Genomic DNA, 12,916 nt, shown 5'->3' on the forward strand with positions numbered 1-12,916 from the left:
GATTGTAAAGTTTCGGAACTCTAGGTCTGACGGTTCTTTTTTAGCTCGAACAAAGCTAACTATTGCAGCCACTGTCTGTCTCTACGCACCCCAATACGTCCCTCCATCCAAGTTGTGTTTTAGTGTGATTTTTTTTTCCTTTGATTTTTTTTGGGAAAAATGACTGATTTACAGTTCATGGGGGTTGCCTAATCACACATATGACATTTTGGAGAGATCAGACTTTTTTAACCCTTCGAAACAGCCCCTGAGACACCAATTATGGCACTTCCGGTTGGCACAGGAAGCTATAAGTCACCACATATCCTCATTGGGGTATGCTTTTACATAATCCTGAGTTTTAAGTCTTTACGTTAAGAACTGAGTTATTTACAGAGGGTTTAGTATGTGTGTGTTATTTCAGAAAATCATAGAAAATCACAGAAATCTCGCAGAGCTCCGCAGCACACTTTAAAAAGATTCGTATGAGCACCCTGCAACTGGATCTGTAACCGTTGAAAAAAAAACGCCTATTTGTGAACATCACCAAGTTGTCATTGTTCCGTTTCTCTTAAATGACGATAGATTAATGGCTGGTTCTTTTTTTATTGACACCGGAGGCTCCTTGACTTTGACCTGAAGTGGAAAAATAATTTCTCTATTTCCATTTAGGACCTTTAATCCCAGAAAAATGGCCATAACTCAAAAACCGTCGAGGCCTAGACGCCATCTTGTTCGGGGCCAACTGCCCATTATGCCAAACCTACGCTCACCAAGTTTCGGCTTCTAAATATTTTCCGTTTTCGAGATAAGGCCCCGTCGTGATTCATGATGTTTTGCCAAATTGCCATATGATTCCGTATGCCCTCTTGTGGGAATTTCCGGGATAGCGGAAAAACGGTCAAAAACTTGTTTATTTTATAAAACGGAAACCGAATGTCCGACAAAGTTCATTTGATGACTTCCCGGTAGGTCCGGCCCTACCGCACGGCCCGACGCCGACCGCGAATTTTACAAACGATTTCGGACGTCTAGTAAGGGACCGTACATTTGCAATATGGACTTTTTCACTAATCATACACGAAATGCCGAAATGTTCCCTTAAGGTATGTCAGGGACACTTTCCAGCTGATCAGTGCATGCTCTGTGTATGCATCCTGGTAATCTGTCTGCGGCCTTGTGAATGTTAACCTGTTTAAAGGTCTTACATTGGTTACGGAGAGCGTGATCATACAGTCGTCCGGAACAACTGGTGCTCTCAATCATGGTTCAGTGTTGCTTGCCTCGAAACGAGCATAGAAGGCTTGTTTCACTGGGCAGCTCTCGGCTGGGTTTCCCTTTGTAATCCGTGATAGTTTACAAGCCCTTCCACATCCGATGAGCGTCAGAGCTGGTGTAGTAGGATTCAATCTTAGTCCTGTATTGACGCTTTGCCTGTTTGATGGTTCGTCAGAGGGCGTAGCAGGATTTCTTATAAGCGTCCGGATTAGTGTCTTGCTCTGTGAAAGTGGCAGCTCTAGCCTTTAGCTCAATGCAGATGTTGCCTGTAATTCATGGCTTCTGGTTTGGTCACTGTGGCGGCAACGTCGTGAAACGTCGTGAATGTACTTGTAAATAAATTCGGTGACTGATGTGGTAAACTCCTCAATGTCATCGAATGAATCCCGGAACGTGAATGACAGGGGAGAGCGTTGTATGAGTCTCTGTGTGTGAAGTACATAGTTGCACGGGTGACATACTGGTAGAAATGAGTTGAAACTGATTTCAGTTTTCCTGCATAAAAATCATCGGCCACTATGAGCGCCGACCTCTGGATGAGCATTTTCTTGTTTGCTTATGGCCCTATACAGCTCGTTGAGTGCGGTCTTAATGGTAGCGTCGGTTTGTGGTGGTAAATAGAAAGCTACAAAAACGACATGCTCTACAATGTATGGTCGACAGCTTATCATGAGGTTCTGAACAGAACCTCAGACTTCCTTAATATTAGAGATTGAGTGGCCTCCCGGGTGGCGCAGTGGTTAAGGGCGCTGTACTGCAGCGCCAGCTGTGCCATCAGAGTCCCTGGGTTCGCGCCCAGGCTCTGTCGTAACCGGCCGCGACCGGGAGGTCCGTGGGGCGACGCACAATTGACCTAGCGTCGCCCTGGTTAGGGAGGGCTTGGTCGGTAGGGGTGTCCTTGTCTCATCGCGCACCAGCGACTCCTGTGGCGGGCTGGGCGCAGTGTACGCTAACCAAGGTGGCCAGGTGCACAGTGTTTCCTCCGGCGCATTGGTGCGGCTGGCTGGCTTCCGGGTTGGATGTGCGCTGTGTTAAGAAGCAGTGCGTTGGGTTGTGTATCGGAGGACGCATGACTTTCAACCTTCGTCTCTCCCGAGCCCGTACGGGAGTTGTAGCGATTAGACAAGATAGTAGCTACTACAACAATTGGATACCACGAAATTGGGGAGAAAAAAATAAAAAAATATATATATTAGAGATTGCGCACCAGCTGCTGGTATTAAAGAGACTCACACCGCCACCGGACTCTGCCGCTCTGTCCTGCCAATGCATAGAAAAACCAGCTAGATGTATATTATCCATGTCCTTGTTCTACCATGAATAGTATAGTATATTACAGTTCTTAATGTTCTGTTGATGGGAAAGTTTGTTTACCTGCATTTCGCCAATAGAACAGAGGCTTGAACAGATTTATCCCAAAATCTATTTCTCAACACTTTTACAGTGTTAGTTTCATCAGGTGTTACACAATATGATATAAAACATAGGAAAAACATCATTTTGACTGCACTGGGCCTTAAACAACATAAAGGGAGGGAGAGGGGAACACTTAGGAAAGATTGAGGTAATGTTGATGGTAGAAGTACTGTAGTGTGCTGGAGTTAAAGGGGGCCAGGTGTCTCTCAGAGGGCTGAGTGCAGACACACAGACTCCAGGAGTTAAGACCATGTCGAAAGTCTCCCTGTACAGCACCCTGTGATAATATCAAACGAGGATCAACAAGTGGCACTCCTTCTGTGGTTTGATCCAGTTAATTATTTTAATTTCTCTTGAGTGGTTGTGTCCCAAATGGCACCCTATTCCCTGTGTCGTGGACAACCTTTGATCGGGTGCAATTTGAGGGTGTTTCCTTGTTCATTAGTTTTCCAGTGTACTGTTTAAATGTTCTCTCTTTCCACCCAGGAGCTCCTGCTGTCCTCAAATGACCTGGAAGACCTGTTAGAGCGATCCAAGGATTCCTCTTTCTTGGATGTGGAGGTGGGGGAGACTGTGAGTATGATGCTCTATCCTAAATCCAGCCAAATGTATTTATGTATTTAAACCTTTATTTAACCAGGAAAATACCCTTGAGGTTAGAAAACTTTCTTTTAAACGGGGACCTGGCAAATGCACTATACTGTTTTACCTGCCATGATTTAGAGAGAAACAGCCCTGTGTCTGGATTCACAGATGTGGGGCTTCTCTTGGGCTTGGCTTGGCACGGGATGCACTTTGTTGCATTACCGTGATACATGCTGCTGGTTTAATCAAGGCACTGGCCAGCAGTATAGGCTACACGGTGTAGATTTTAGAATAGGCCCCAGCTTTAGCGGCAGCCACAGCCAGACCTGCCCTGGTTTTTCATTTTGTCCCATTATAAACACGACTGTTCTGTTTTGTTCCATCATAGACAGGGAGGACTGTGGTTAATTAGCATTGTGGGTCTGAGGCTCCAACCAGCCCTGCTTGACATTGGCTGACCTCTGTCTGTGTGTGCACATGTGCATGCATGCGTGCCTGCTTGCGTTTTAAGATTATAGGCACACTGAAAGCATTATACACTGAGTGAACAAAACATTAGGAACACCCTCCTAATATTGAGTTGCATCCCCCCTTTTGACTTCAGAACAGTCTCAATTCATCAGGGCATGGACTCTACAAGGTGTACAAGTGTTCCACAGGGATTCTGGCCCATGTTGACTCCAATGTTTCCCATAGTTATGTCAAGTTGGCTGGATGTCCTTGGGGTGGTGGACCATTCTTGATACACATGGGAAACTGTTGAGCGTGAAAAATCCAGCAGTGTTGTTGTTCTTGCCACAAACTGCTGCGCCTGGCACCTACTACTATACCCTGTTCAAAGGCACTTCAATATTTTTTTTCTTGCCCATTCATCTGAATGGACCACATTCACAATCCATGTCTCAATTGTCTCAGGGCTAATCAATTATTATTTAACCTGTCTCCTCCCCTTCATCTACACTGGTTTTAAGTGGATTTAACAAGTGACATCAATAAGGGATCATAGCTTTCACCAGTCAGTCTGTCAAGGAAAGAGTAGGTGTTCATAAGGTTTTGTACACTGTGTAAGCTTTATGATGAATAAAAAATGCATCAGGGGGAATATTAAAATTAAAATGTGCATATATGGGAACACAAGGAGATCTTATCTCAACAATACATCCTACATACATAAATTGCCTAAATCATTTTCACTTGGATCCTTGGAATTACAGTATATCACAACTATGTCAGATCTTAATTTGACCCATTTCGATGCAGGAGACAAATAATCTTGCAGCAGAAGGATTTGAATGAATATTTAGATTCACCACCAAGGGGCAGCTGGAAGCGGTGTTTATATGATATACAATGCAGTACCGTATCTACATTGTACCTTAAGCTGGGTATAAATACAACAGATTCGGTTCCAACAGCCCCGGAAACAACTCATTAGAAAGCCCCACCCCATGGCCCAACTAACAATTCAGACCACTCTAATGGTGGTCCCGACAGCGCACATAAAAAGGGGCAGGGCCGGGGGGCATGACTCTTAAATATAGGATGTTATCTGTGATTCGGCTATGCATACTGTAAGCCTATTATATGGAATGGAATTAGGCACCTCTTTCAAACCATGAAGTTGGGAGAGAACACGTGGTGGTTCATTGATTTGTGCAGGACAGTGATTTAATAGGCTAATAAGTACTACCCACATAAATACTACCCACATGAAAACAATACTATATACTATGGCAGGAATACTGTAGTATTCACTGTAGTGTTTTGCAGATTGAAGTAAGTGGGTCTGGGCAGGGGAGGTGTTGTGAATTTGTGTGTCTATGTTGTGTATGTTTATAAATAAAATCGTACCAAAATAAATACTGTAGTATTGACTGTAGTATTTAGTTTACTATAGTATAAATAATGTAGTAAAAGAGAGTAGTATGTACTATAGTAATTACTGTAGTGTTTTTGCAGACTGTAGCACAGTATAGTTTTCTGTACCCTGTAGGTACAGTGCCTTGCGAAAGTATTCGGCCCCCTTGAACTTTGCGACCTTTTGCCACATTTCAGGCTTCAAACATAAAGATATAAAACAGTCAAGATGCAGCCAAGAGGCCCATGATCACTCTGGATGAACTGCAGAGATCTACAGCTGAGGTGGGAGACTCTGTCCATAGGACAACAATCAGTCGTATATTGCACAAATCTGGCCTTTATGGAAGAGTGGCAAGAAAGCCATTTCTTAAAGATATCCATAAAAAGTGTTGTTTAAAGTTTGCCACAAGCCACCTGGGAGACACACCAAATATGTGGAAGAAGGTGCTCTGGTCAGATGAAACCAAAATTGAACTTTTTGGCAACAATGCAAAACGTTATGTTTGGCGTAAAAGCAACACAGCTGAACACACCATCCCCACTGTCAAACATGGTGGTGGCAGCATCATGGTTTGGGCCTGCTTTTCTTCAGCAGGGACAGGGAAGATGGTTAAAATTGATGGGAAGATGGATGAAGCCAAATACAGGACCATTCTGGAAGAACCTGATGGAGTCTGCAAAAGACCTGAGACTGGGACGGAGATTTGTCTTCCAACAAGACAATGATCCAAAACATAAAGCAAAATCTACAATGGAATGGTTCAAAAATAAACATATCCAGGTGTTAGAATGGCCAAGTCAAAGTCCAGACCTGAATCCAATCGAGAATCTGTGGAAAGAACTGAAAACTGCTGTTCACAAATGCTCTCCATCCAACCTCACTGAGCTCGAGCTGTTTTGCAAGGATGAATGGTGAAAAAAAATCAGTCTCTCTATGTGCAAAACTGAGAGACATACCCCAAGCGACTTACAGCTGTAATCGCAGCAAAAGGTGGCGCTACAAAGTAGTAACTTAAGGGGGCTGAATAATTTTGCACGCCCAATTTTTCAGTTTTTGATTTGTTGAAAAAGTTTGAAATATCCAATAAATGCCGTTCCACTTCATGATTGTGTCCCACTTGTTGTTGATTCTTCACAAAAAAATACAGTTTTATATCTTTATGTTTGAAGCCTGAAATGTGGCAAAAGGTCGCAAAGTTCAAGGGGGCCGAATACTTTCGCAAGGCACTGTAGGTGGGACTGGGTTCAGAACTAAGAGTTCAGAGCTTTTGCTCTTTTCTATACCCTGTAGGAAACAATATGGTCTGTACTTGGCAATATGGTCTATACTTGGGTCAGCATCAGCCAGGGGACCAGGAACCACCGGCCTGAGAAGGGGGACGAAGGTGAGATACGGTAGTCACTGGGTAGCTGTAACCTATACGTCACCTCGTTGACCCTCCGGAGAACAATGAACGGCCCCACAAACTGGGGGCTCAGCTTCTTGCAGGGCAGGTGGAGTGGTAGGTTCCTGATGGAGAGCCAGGCGCGGTCACCAGGATGGAACACGGACACCTCACTGCGGTGGCGATCCACCTGCTCTTTCTGGCGACAGACGGCATGCTGGAGCCTCACATAAGCATCACGCCTAACCTCCTCTGCGTGCCGGAACCAGTCATCCACCGCAGGGGCCTCAGTCTGGCTAGGAGCCAGGGCCGGCTGATAACCCAGGACACACAAAGGGTGTAAGCCTGGTGGAGGAGACGATGCCCTCCGGAAGGCCATAGTGCCGGAAGATCTCCTGGAACAGTGCCTCAGCGACCTGGAGAGTGGTTGGGAGACCAGAGAGAGGAATAAACCAGCATGATTTAGAAAATCTGTCCACAACCACAAGAATGGTGGTGAAACCATCAGAGGGGAGAGCGGTAACAAAGTCAATGGACAGATGAGACCAGGGACACTGAGGCACGGGAAGGAGTTTTACTGCTGGAGCGTGCCAGGGAGACTTAGTTTGAGCACACACAGAACAGGAGTTGACGTAGCGAGTAACGTCCTGCGCCAAGGTTGGCCACCAATACTTTGAGGGTGATTGTATAGTACGGGGGATCCCAAGATGTCAGCAACCAATCCCTTAACCCCATGGGAATGTAGATGCGCTCAGGAGGGCAGGTACCATGAACCCCTCATACGAAGCCAGCGCCTCCTCTCTCCCAGACAGCCGTAGCCCACTCCAACACCCGCCCAGTCATCAGAGAAATAACCGTGTTAACTTTGGACCTCTCGGGGGCGGGAGATCCCATCTGATGCGCAAAATAGAGGTAGCACAGGAGTAGGAATGTGGACTGATGTGCTCGCTCGCTGGGTCGACTGGTGGCAAAGTATCCTCCGCTAGTGGAAGTCTACGCCTCTCGGGCATGTTCGAAACGTTGAAGAACCTCTTCCATAGCCGTCCCCAGTTACGCCAGCTGGTCGTGGTGCTTACGAAGTAGGTATCCCTGTTTGTCGACCATCTGGGAGATGTTCTGATTTTCTGCTGCTTCCATTTGGTGAGGCAGTTTTCTGTAACGTGGACGCTGGGAAGCAAGTGCAGGTGGTGAGTTTAATAATAAATAGAACATAACAAGAAAACAAGTAGCGAACAGACATGAAACACATAGCCAATACTGCCAGGGGAATGGAACTAAGAGAGTGACAGATATAGGGGAGGTAATCAGTGAAGTGATGGAGTCCAGGTGTACCTAATGATGAAGCGCAGGTGCGGGTAATGATGAATGCCTGGACTGGTGGTTAGTAAACCGGTGACGGCGAACGCCGGAGGGGAGGAGCGGAGGTAAAAAGTTACTTGCTGACGAGATGATACGTTAAGGGTGCCAAAAATACTTATTTCAAATAATGCACCATTTCTTCCAGAAAACTGTTGAAATTAAAAAATAATTTGCTCTCCACATATGTATGTCTTTGGTTTGCAGTTGAACAATTTACTAAATGTTAGCTTTTCCCACAAAGAAATTCTAAAATTGCCCGGACAATAATATTGGCACCTTCTAGAAGATTTCAAGCAAGTGATTCTCCTTTTACTTTGGAACTGATCTCACCTGTGGTGAGTTAAAGGTGCCTTTAATATAAAAATCACTTGTTGAAGCAGTTTGAATAGAGAAAAGGACTCATTCTCCTGTTTTGTGTCACTGTCTGTACTGCAATGAGCATTGAGAAAGAAAGAAAACTAGAGAATTATCTGAGGTCAAACACAATATTGTAGCCAAGCATGGACAATCTCAAGGTTACAAGTCCATCTCCAGAGACCTTGATGTTCTTGTTTCTACCGTATGTAATGTTATCAATAGGTTCAAGACCCATGCCACTGTAGCCAACCTCCCTGGACGTAGCTGCAAGAGAGAACTTGATGGAAGATTGCAGCGGAGGATTGTTGGAATGGTGGAAGCACCACGATCAACTGCCACACAGATTCAAGCTGACCTTCAGACACAAGGTACAAAAGTATAATCTCGCACCATCCGTTGCCAACTCAATGAAAGGGGGTTATATGATGGGAGAACCAGGAGGACCCCACTACTGAGAGAGAGATATAAGAAAGCCTGACTTAAATTTGCCAAAACACACCTGAACATGCCAAAATCCTTCTGGGACAATATCCTGACGGATGAGACCAAATTAGAGCTTTTTGGTAAGGCACACCATCTCTATGTTTGCAGAAAACAAAATATAGCCTTCCACAAAAAGAACACCTTCCCGACAATCAAACATAGAGGTTCAGTGACGTGTTGGGGTTGCTTTGCTGCATCTAGCACTGGGGGCCTTAAACATGTGCATGGCATCATGAAATCAAGAATCAAGAATACTAAGGCATTTTGGAGCGCAATGTCGGACCCCGTGTAAGAAACCTGCTTCTCCATCAAAGCATTTTGTTACACCCGCAATAACATCTGCTAAACATGTGTATGTGACCAATGAAATTAGATTTGACGGTCATGGGTCTTCCAGCAGGACAATGACCCCAAACACACTTCAAAAAGCCCACAGGAATGGTTCAAGACAAAACGCTGGACTGTACTGAAGTGGCCAGCAATGAGTCAAAATCTAAATCCCATTGTAAACTCTGTGGAGAGATCTGAAAACAGCAGTTGGGAGAAGGCACCATTCAAATCTCAGAGAACTGGAGCAGTTTACACAAAAGGAGTGCCAGTACAGAGGCGCAGGATGCTCATCAATGGCTATTAGGAAGCGCTTAATTGCAGTTATTTTGACTAAAGGCTTTGCTACCAAATATTAAGTCTAAGGTGTCAATTTTCTCAAAGACATTTCTGTTTATTTTCTTAATTAAATGGATATATTAAGTCCTGAATCAAAAACAAAGGTTCTGTAATGTTAACAGCGGAATAAAGAATTGTGGAGACCAAATACATATTAGCTAAGGTCATAGTCAACATAGCTTCTAGAACTAACATGTTAGTAAACCCACTACAATCATGCAGTACAGCGTACAGTCAGCAAGCAGTTTAGAAGTTAATAAAACCAAAAGCTTACCTTGACATGGAAGAGTTCCAATTTTGGATAGCCATAGCCAGCTAGCTAACATAGCATCCCTCTCTGTTTGAGCCGGATGTTTGAGTAGACTTTAAACTAGCTAGCTGCATTCGGCTAGCTAAGTGAAAGTAAAAGAAAAATACAACAAAATATAGCTAGCTCTCTCTTTCTCTCTCTATCTCTCGCTCTTCTCCTTCATTTTTGAAGAAATGTATTTATTCAAAACTGTTCAGCTATTGTCTCTCTCTTTGAGTCAACCACTCACACATTTTATGCACTGCAGTGCTAGCTAGCTGTAGCGTATCCTTTCAGTACGAGATTCATTCTCTTATTATTTGATTGGGTGGACAACATGCCAGTTCATGCTGCAAGAGCGCTGATATGTTGGAGGACGTCCTCCGGAAGTTGTCATATTACTGTGTAAGTCTATGGAAGGGAGTGAGAACCATGAGTTACCTAGGTTTTGTACTGAAGTCAATATACCCAGAGGAGGATGGAAACTAGCTGTCCTCCGGCTACACCATGGTGCTACCCTACAGAGTGCTGTTGAGGCTAGTGGGACTGCCACACTCCTTAAAAAATACCTTAAATAATAATAGGCTTGTGTAGTATTATGATCATACAGTATAATAACGATAGAGGCTAAGCCTAATAATATGCTATTTGGTGGGAGGATGCCAGATTCCCATTTAGTGGGAAGTGCCAGATTCTTGAATGATAATGACCAAATCATTAGCTGTGTTCGAATACCCATACTAACATACTGTATACTACATACTTAAAGAATATATACTACATACAACATATTATTAGTTAATTTTAGTATACTGTAAACAAACAGTTTCCTTTCAGTTGAGTGTACTAGCGCTTTGCCTGTCTATGGGGAGTTGATGCTGTTGCTATGCAACCTCTTGTTAGCTTGATAGCCTAACAAATTACTAGCTAGACTTCGTGTGTTTGTAAATTCAATCTGGAGTGCCAGAGTGCGCTCTGGGCATTCGTAAATTCAGGGCGTTGTCAGATTGTCAGTTCGTAAATTCAGAGCGTTCCGCTCTTGGAGCATTCAGGGCGCACACTAGACACTCTGGTCGAGGAGTAGGGTAGGTCCGAGCGTTCTGACCTTCTGACCTCACAATGGTAGTCAAGCATCCAAGCTAACTGACTAACTTGCTAGCTACTTCCAGACACAAATGAGAGAACAGATCACTCTGACCAATTTACTCACCCTAGCAGTGCTGGTTATGAAGTTTTCATGTTGGTGACTGTAACTGTGCTGCTGGCAACAATTTAATTGTTTTTTTGACAACGTTTACTGACACCGGCCACATTCAACGGGTGTTGAGCGTTTGTAAATTCATCAGTTATTCTGCACTCTGGCACAGTCAGATGAGAGTGCTCTGAAATTTGAGTAGATAGCTAGCGCAAATTTATGAACACACCCAAACCACTATACTACTTTGCTAAGCTATGAATGACGTGAATAATCAAGTCAATAAACGTTGGGTAGTTGGTTAGCATAAAGTAAATATGCTGGCAAATTCAATGTATTATTAGCCAACTAACATTACAGTAGGTAGCTAACATACCCGGTACATACTGCTGTAATGATATGCTATGCGGTTCGTAGCGTAGCTAACAAATTGTCAGCCAACATAACGTGTAACATAACTTATTTGAAAAGTCATTACTTTATTACATTTCTCAACATTTTCTTAACATTTGTCATAAGTTAAAGCAACAAATTTGTATCCGCTCTTGTCGGCTGCATATTTTCCTCCATTTTCTTCAAATCTGAAAATGTTGCATTATGGACCCTTAAAGCACGGAAAATGTCAATTGCTTGTATAATTAATATTTTTTGAATGTAGTACGACATCCGGGAACTTTTGGCATGCTAACTATATCCATACTATGACTAATAAACATACTACATACTCAATTTACGTCACAAAAAGTATGGTTAGTGAGGTTAGTATGAGTATTCGAACACGGTTATTGTCGCATGATTTAAAGAAACAGGGTGTGTGCGAATTGCAACAATGTGGGTGGTGAAATCAGCTGTTCAACAAGTTGTTCAATCAGCAGTCAATCAACTGATGGCCCAAAACAGCGCATCAACTCAGCCGGGGAAAAACAAACAGTAGTCTATTATCATTTTTCACCTTTCATTATTTGACAATGAATAGGCTAACTGGTAGCATAAAGAATGTACTGGAATATAATCAAATAACAAGGGGCCTATTAAAACCATCAATAGCACTAGATTATCGGCAGCTGATAAACCATCAATACGTGCTACATTCACCCCAGTAGAAGCTGCTAAGGGGAGGACGGCTCATAATAATGGCTGGAATGGAGCAAATGGAATGGCATCAAACAAATAGTAAACATCTTTTTTGTACAGTACAAGTCAAAACTTTGGACACACCTACTTATTCAAAGGTTTTTCTTTATTTGTACTAATTTCTACATTGTAGAATAATAGTGAAGACATCAAAACAATGAAAAAACACATATGGGTGTTAAAGATTTTAGATTCTTCAAAGTACCCACCCTTTGCCTTGACAGCTTTGCACACTCTTGGCATTCTCTCAATCAGCTTCACATGGAATGCTTTTCCAACAGTCTTGAAGGAGAGCACTCCATCACTCTCCTTCTTGGTCAAATAGCCCTTACACAGCCTGAAGGTGTGTTGGGTCATTGTCCTGTTGAAAAACAAATGATAGTCCCACTAAGCTCAAACCAGATCGGATGGCGTATCTGCAGAATGTTGTGGTAGGTGAAACCATATGTGGTATTTCATAGTTTTGATGTCTTCACTATTATTCTACAATGTAGAAAATAGTAAAAATATAGAAAAAACGTTGAATTATTAGGAATTATTACTATTAACTTTTGACCGGTAGTGTATATTAATTGATTCTTGAAGATTATAACTTTGAAATGTCTCATCAGAACCCACAATATCAACTTATTTTACTCCTTTTTTTGTAAACAATGTAATTGTAAACATGCACTATATATCCTCAAAACATGATTACAACTTCTGTATAATTTTGATATCATGGATGGTCAGTTTGTCTATGAAATTGAGAGTGGCTCATTTCTTTAGGCCCATTCCTCAGCTGTTTACCGAAACAGTGGCTGGTTTAGCACTTTGTTATTGTTTGAACTGCAGATTACCCGTGTAAGAATAAAACTTTCAAAAACATTTCAATTCATGCTATGCAATGTTTTGTCTCCACCCACTGCACCTGGCACTAACTGAAGTCAG

This window comes from Oncorhynchus clarkii, chromosome 29 (assembly GCF_045791955.1).
Source record: "Oncorhynchus clarkii lewisi isolate Uvic-CL-2024 chromosome 29, UVic_Ocla_1.0, whole genome shotgun sequence".
NCBI lineage: Eukaryota > Metazoa > Chordata > Actinopteri > Salmoniformes > Salmonidae > Oncorhynchus > Oncorhynchus clarkii.